The sequence below is a fragment of the Arachis duranensis genome, chromosome 8, assembly GCF_000817695.3.
Source record: "Arachis duranensis cultivar V14167 chromosome 8, aradu.V14167.gnm2.J7QH, whole genome shotgun sequence".
Lineage (NCBI taxonomy): Eukaryota > Viridiplantae > Streptophyta > Magnoliopsida > Fabales > Fabaceae > Arachis > Arachis duranensis.
The window spans coordinates 36,460,678-36,468,986 of NC_029779.3; positions in this window are offsets into that span (position 1 = coordinate 36,460,678).

The window sequence follows — 8,309 nt, forward strand, 5'->3', positions numbered from 1 at the left end:
CACGACCCCCCACTGCTCGTAGAGAGGAAATTAACCTATCTAGTCTTAACCTAATCACCGGTTGAATCAGATATCACAATAAACAAAGAGTGCCAGAAAATCTTCCAGAACCAGTTCACTCAATATTCTTGTTTTCCGAAAGCATCATCAAACTGGTAGCATCTTTAAATTACACAAAAGACACAAAAAATAGTATAACAACACCAAAATCCTTTTTCAGAACTAAAACTTGCATATGAAATCAGAAGCAACATCTAACAATTCATACATTGTACCCAAATCAGAGACAACATCTAACATGTATCATCCACAGTACTCAAACCCTAAATCAATCAAAACCAACTATTAAATGCTTACCAATTAGTCATGTGAGGGGGTTTCGATGCTAGGGTAGTGGACGTCATTCAGCGTTCGACGGAGCAGAGCAGGGGGGATCCAACAGCGCTGCGAACACGGACATGCAGCAGCAGCGGAACGCCCTCCGTGAGTAGGAGAAACACCTTGTCCCTCGCACATGGCTGGAACAACGTCGTCGCGGCTGAGATTGGGGAAGCTCTGATTAATGCACCAAGAAGCACATGGAGGAGATGGGAGCATCGTGGCGTTTTAAAACGGTCGACGGCGGTCGCCTGTTGCCCTCACATGGTGGACGGAGGCACGACGTCGGATGAAGGCGGAGAGGAAGTTGATCTGATGCTCCTGGTACTCTGGCGCACGGTGGATGGTTTTGAATGTCTGCTTCGATGAAAGGGGGAAAGGATCGGCTGCGGTGATAGGGTAAAAGGAAAATAGAGGGTTTGAATAGGGTGAATTTTGTTTACCTAGGTAAATTTTTGGATGTTGCTAAAGTGAGATGGGCTTTGGAGCTCTGGCCCAAGAGCAATTGGCAGGTTTTGGCTGATCCCCTCTTGGTTCCCTAGCATTATTGGTTATAGAATTGGTGGAATGATTGGTTTAATGATTTAATAGTTTAAATAGAATTAAATTGTGGTTGAATCAGTTTAATTAAATATACAATAACATTATAAAAAAATTTAATATATAATTTTAAATATTTAAAGTTAATAACTTTTAAATTAATAAAAATTAAAATTTTGATAATTTCACACAATAAATTATTTATAATTTATTATTAAAAGTTTATAAATAATTTTAAATATCAAAGTTTATAACAAAGAAAATCAAAATGCATATAAATAACAAATACAAAATATTCTACTATAAAACGAAATAACATTAAACAAACAAATTTTTAACTAACAAAGACACTACTCATCAGAAATCATAATCATTATTAAGTGTTTCAATATCTCCATAATAAACAAGTAATCCAAAATCATCATCTTTAGAAGTACCACCAAAAGAAGTATACGAGAATTCAATTACAACATCAGGCATATCTACTTCAACTTTTATATCTCCTCCATTTAATAAAATAGAAAAAAAAAACTCAATATGAAATCAAAATTAACAACATATATCTTTATGGAATAAAACAAAGTTTGTTATGTCACTCACCATTATCAGTGTATATTAAACTTTCAATGCCTTCAACATTTCCATTAGTAAATTCAGTATCATCCTCATCTGCCATTACTAAAAAATCTACCGTATTAATGTTTTGAATGTCAATTGAATCATAATTCCTCTTCTTTCAATTCAATTTAGATTGAAGGCGTAGGTTATAGGTCACATAAATAATGTCATTTAGTCTTTGATGCTCTAACCGGTTCCTTCTCCTTGAATGAATTTATTCAAAAAGGTTCTAGTTCCTCTCACATCCAGATGAAGAAGATATTTGATGAAGAAGACGAATTGTCATTTTTTATAAATTAGGAGCACTCCCACCATGTAGTCTCTACCATTCACCTACATAGATATAAAAATTAAATATTGTTTAATGTTTATCACTCAACATATTAAACTTTCAAACTAAGTTGAACTTGGGAATAAAATAACTTACTAAGTTCAAGTTTTGTTGCCGCTTTCTTAGCACTTTTTCTCCCAAAACTTTTTTTACAATTTCGATACAATTGTATCTCTTGCATTATAGCAATTAAGTCATCGCAAAGTGTTTATTTCAACATCAATCAAATCAAATAAAGATCTCAAGATATTTTCCTTCTCAACAAAATTCTCACTATAGAAAAAAGCTGGATTTAAAAAGTACGCCGCCGCATGAAGATTGCGCTTCAAATGCTTATCCCACTACATTTTTAAGATACTTGTGTATGACGTATAAATAGATTTTCGATTTCTAAACATTGTCTTGATAACATTTTTGCCTCTTTGCATGCCTTCATATACGTATCTCAAGGAGAGTTTCTCATCAATATCAACAATTCTCAACAACTTAATAAGAGGAACAACAATTTTTATAGTGGTAACACAATCTTGGCAAAACTTACTTAGCCTTTTTGACTAATTTATAAGAAGTGAAATATTTGTCTACCATCAATGCTTACAAATCTTTCCATTAGCCTTGTGCACAATTTTTTTTTACTAGCCAAAATACTTTTCAAAGTCGGTTGAGACTCTGAAGTAGTCATTTCTTTAAATTAACTTTCAATTTGTATGGCAACAATAGCTCTTCTCTTTCCTTTATCTCCCATTGTTGTAGGAACAACATGTTGTATAGGGTTAGACAATTCAGACTTTTGTGCTTATGTTTTCACACCATAAGACCTCTCTTCAAATTGTCCTTTTTTTATTAGAAACCTTTTGAATTGAAGTTCAACCTCTTCAGTGACTTTGTTACATACTTTAATTTATTCAGAAATTTTTCTAATGTGATATTTCATTCTATATATACCCCCTCCATTATAAGTATTCAAATAAAAAATATATGTATATTGCACTTTATGATTTTTGTCATACTTCACAGTGAAATATTCCCAAGCCAGGTTAGATTTTTCTAGAGAGAAACCTGTTTGAGATTCTTGGATGGCATTAAGTTGTGGTTGTTGATCACTTTGTGGTTGTTCCATCTAAATTACATACAGTATACAAATTACAAATTACATACAATAAAATAAAACTCAGCCTTTACAGCAATTATAACAAAATTTAGAATTACAACAATTCAGAATCTAAAACTATATCAATTCTATCCAGAATACAAAATTATATCAAAATTCTATTCATCATTCAAAATTCAGAATCCAAAATTATATCAAAATTATATATAGCATTCAAAATTCAGAATCCAAAATTGAACTTATATCAAAATTGTATTCAGCAAAATTTAAAATTACAAAATGATTAATTCGTATAATTAACAAAATAAAAAAATGAAAAGTAGAAGAATTCTGCATCAATTCATATAATTAACAAAATAAAAAATTAACTAAATTTAAATCAGTGGACTAAATTCCTTACTGCAGCAACCATCAATTCATATAGTTAATTAAAAAAATAAAAAATAAATTGAAATACACAAGAACTCACCACAACAGAAAACAGAGAAAGCCTAGAGTTTACAGTGGTAGAACAGATGCCCTGTGACGACGTTGACAGAATCTTCAACTGTGCGACGCTAACGACAGAAGCTTCAGAGTTCAGAAGACCAGACAACGATGTCGCTGACAGCAGCTTTGATCCGCGACGATGAGTTCTTTCTGTCCATTGGAGTTCTTTCTACCCACTAACAGTAGCTTCAATCTAGCGTCGATTGTGGTAGGAACGGTGGAGTTTGTTGGAGAAAGACTGGAAGAGGAAATTAGATTTGAGGAGGTGTGGTGAGTGGCTCTTCGAAAATGGGTTGGGTGGTTCAGCTATGTGGGTGCATGGTAATCAATAATTTTTTTTTCGACGTCAAAACGACGCCTTTTTGGTGAATATTGAAAAACCGGTACTTTAAAAAATTCTATCAGTTTGGCCAATTTACCAATTTACCGATTAACCGTTAATTTAACCAATTTTTTATTGATTTTTACAGGACAATTCTAAAATTAATTGGACCGATCAAATGACCAGTTCCTAATTAATTCGGTCGAACTGGCCATTTTCAGAACCTTAATATATATAAATACAAATAAAAAACATTTTTTAAAATTTAAACAATTAAGCTATTAATGGCCGCACGATACGTATAAAAGAAAGCGTAAATCAAATTAATGTGTTGGCCGTAGAATCAATTTATTATTGTCTCAGATAATAGCATGTGCCAAAGATTAATATTAGATGTACTGCAGCATGTAGGTTTTAATAGAGAAAGGACCTGCTTTACAAAAAGTAACTAGTATCTGCAGTCTTCTGGAAACGCCATTACTCAATTTCAAGCAAAATTAAAGACGCAAGGATTTATTATCTTTTTTTATTCAATTAATAATTTGTTCGAAAATGGAAATATTTCTTTACTATATACATAAACCAGTGATATGAGTAGTTTAATCAGCACGTTAATTCCAATCCTATCATCATGCATGTATGTGGTGAATTTCAATTCCCCCACTGTTTAAATTTTAACCAATTGCCATTCTCTCAATTATTGGAATCAACATTGAAAGCTATATATCACTAAACATATATGATAAATGTGACATACATATTCAATGCGCTCGTGCCATCGCTCATCAGCAATAGTGATGATACTACTGTTGAACGAAGTTAATATTTTAAATAATAATAATAATAATAATAATAATAATAATAATAATAATAATAATAATAATGTAGCTTAGGTCCATATATTAATTTCATTCGATATGCATGGGACCGTTACATGAATGTCATTTTCTTTTTTCTTTTTTCTATTTTTGGGTATCTAAGAAGGGCTATATGCAATAGAGATTCCCAAATTGTAATGTCCTCGATCGAATAGACATATTGTAGATGATGTAAGCCATTTTGATTTGGGCACATGAATTATATGTCTCTCATAGAGAGACTTGCCTGGCCTCGATTACATTATATATGTTTGGTTAATAGTGAGTGCACATGGGTTCGCTCATCAAATAGAGACAACATAGGTTATGAAAAAACCTATAAAGGACAGACACGAATACACGGCACCATAAAACACAAATTTAATATGTTCATATCTTTAGTGATGTAGATAATATCTTTATATGTTATATTAATTAATGACAGATTGTGAGGGAAAGAAAGAATTATAACTAAGCTGAATAATACTCGTGATTGTGATATTGAATCAATGTGTTTAAGAGAAATACAATGACTAGGTAGTATTTATACACTTGATAACAGAATCACACTTTTTGTTATAAGCTACTGGACTAACATTACGTAACTGTATGTTGTAACTATATTATTGACTTCACTATCTGCATTCTTGCTAAATTCTTGATCTTGCTTTGTGTCATCTCCGTTATCGCCCTTCCAACTCACGGTTAATCGAGGAGTAACCTTGACTTTGATTTGAAATTGATAGAAAGAGACAAAAGACAGTGGTTTTGTTAGGATATCAACTATCAGATCCTTTGTGAGCTAATGTGAACTACATTAGTTGACTCTCTCACGGACAAAATAGAGGTCCAATTCAAAATATTTAGTGTGGCTGTGTAGATTAACAACTAACGCTACAAAAAAAAATTTAAATGGCATTAATAATACGAAAATGGCTATAATATTCAAGTATTATGGTGTTATTATGGTGGTTTATTTTATTTCCATAAAATTTGCGAAAAATGGTGAATTTTGGTGATTTTTGCGGTTTTAAATCGCCATTATCTAGGTCCATTATTAAAAAGGAGCCCAAAATTCTATCTTATGAATTCAGATCCAAACTTAAATTGCAAAATTAACGCTGCTGCCATGCACTGGAAGAGTAAGGTCGAAAACGATGCTACCATTGTGGTCTGCTCCAGTGCGATCTGTTCCGGCGACGATCTCCTCAACGGCATTCTTTTTTGACTAAAATCTCCTCCCTCAAGATTCTGTGCTATGAACTAAAATGTTGTTATCCTCTTTAGCGACGATCTCTCCAATGCAATATCCATCGGCGATGTTCTCCTCTAGCAGCGCATTCTCCTCCATTGAGTTATCGTGTTACGAACTGAAATGCTTTCATTGTGTGAGTGCTATTGTACTGAGACGTTTGTCCTCCAGCGATTTTGCAAGAAACTTTTAAAATAGTGACCGATTTTAGTGACCAACAAAATCGGCCCCTATTAGTAACCAATTTTACGACCAATCAAACTTTTTTTGGATTCAAAACAAATCGGTTGCTACATTTCAAGTAGCGACTGATTTAGTGACCACCCACTCTTAGTTGCTAAATCGGTCGCTAAAATAAAAATTAGTGGTTGATTTAACTACCGATGACAAAGTCAATCTAGTCGGTCGCTAAAATCGGTCACTATTTTTTTAACTTAGCGACCGAATTAGCAGCCAAAACAAAAACAAGCTTTTAGGGTATGTTGGTGGTTAAATCGGTCGCTATTTTTAATTTAGCGACTGGTGGACGAAATTGTGATCAACAATAATGGCTCTTTAGCATTAACTCAGCACTTTCTTTCCACAATCTCGTTCAACTAACCAGCAAGTGTACTGGGTCGTCCAAGTAATAAACCTTACGTGAGTAAGGGTCGATCCCACAGAGATTGTTGGTATGAAGCAAGCTATGGTCACCTTGTAAATCTCAGTTAGGCAGGTTAAATGGTTTATGATGAGTTCGAAAATTAATAATAAACAAAAAATAAAATAGGATAGAAATACTTATGTAAATCAATAGTGGGAATTTCAGATAGGCGTATGGAGATGCTGTGCTCCTCTTGAATCTCTACTTTCTTATTAAATTCATCCAATCCTTCTTACTCCTTTCCATGGCAAGCTGTATGTAGGGCATCACCGTCGTCAATGGCTACTTTTAATCCTCTCGGGAAAATGGTCCTATGCGCTGTCACTGCATGGCTAATCGTCTGGAGGCATCACCCTTGACAATGACTACATCACATCCTCTCAGTGAAAATGGTCCAAATGCTCTGTCACAGCACGGCTAATCATCTGTCGGTTCTCAATCAGGTTGGAATAGAATCCATTGATTCTTTTGCGTCTGTCACTGACGCCCAGCCTTCAGGAGTTTGAAGCTCGTCACAGTCATTCAATACCGAAATCTTACTCGGAATACCACAAACAAGGTTATGCTTTTCAGATTCCCGGAATCCTACTCGGAATACCACAGACAAGGTTAGACTTTCCGGATTCCCATGAATGCCGCCATCTATCTAGCTTATACCACGAAGATTCTGTTGGAGAATCTAAGAGATATGCGCCCGGCCTAAGGTAAAACGGAAGTGGTTGTCAGTCACGCGCGTTCATAGGTGAGAATGATGATGAGTGTCACAGATCATCACATTCATCAAGGCATGGCCGAATGGCCAGCCCCCATGATCTAAGAACTAATCGTCCCAAGATGATCCTAAGATCTAAAGTGATCAAAAGATGTCCAATACAATAGTAAATTAACCTATTTATACTAGACTAGCTACTAGAGTTTACATGAGTAAGTAATTGATGCATAAATCCACTTCCGCGGCCCACTTGGTGTATGTTTGGGCTGAGCTTGATCTATCCACGAGCTGAGGCTTTTATTGGAGTTGAACGCCAAGTTGTAATGTGTTTTGGGCGTTCAACTCCGGGTCGTGACGTGTTTCTGGCGTTTAACTCCAGACAGCAACATGTACTTGGCGTTGAGCACCACTTTGCGTCAACAATTCCCGAATAAAGTATGGACTATTATATATTGCTGAAAAGCTCTGGATGTCTACTTTCCAACTTCATTGAGAGCGCGCCATTTGGAGTTCTGTAGCTCCAGAAAATCTATTTCGAGTGCAGGGAGGTCAGATTCCAACAGCATCAGCAGTCCTTTGTCAGCCTCCTATCAGAGTTTTGCTCAAGTCCCTCAATTTCAGCCAGAAATTACCTGAAATCACAGAAAAATGCACAAACTCATAGTAAAGTCCAGAAATGTGAATTTAACATAAAAACTAATGAAAACATCCCTAAAAGTAGCTTGAACTTACTAAAAACTACCTAAAAATAATGCCAAAAAGCGTATAAATTATCCGCTCATCACAACACCAAACTTAAATTGTTGCTTGTCCCCAAGCAACTGAAATTCAATTAGGATAAAAAGCCACCGGATACATAAATGCCACAGACACATGACTGGGTAAACCTTTTCAGATTGTGACTTAGCTTTGCTAGAGTCCCCAATTAGAGGTGTCCAGAGCTCTTAAGCACACTCTTTTTGCTTTGGATCACGACTTTAACCACTCAGTCTCAAGCTTTACACTTGGACCTGCATGCCACAAGCACATGGTTAGGGACAGCTTGATTTAGCCGCT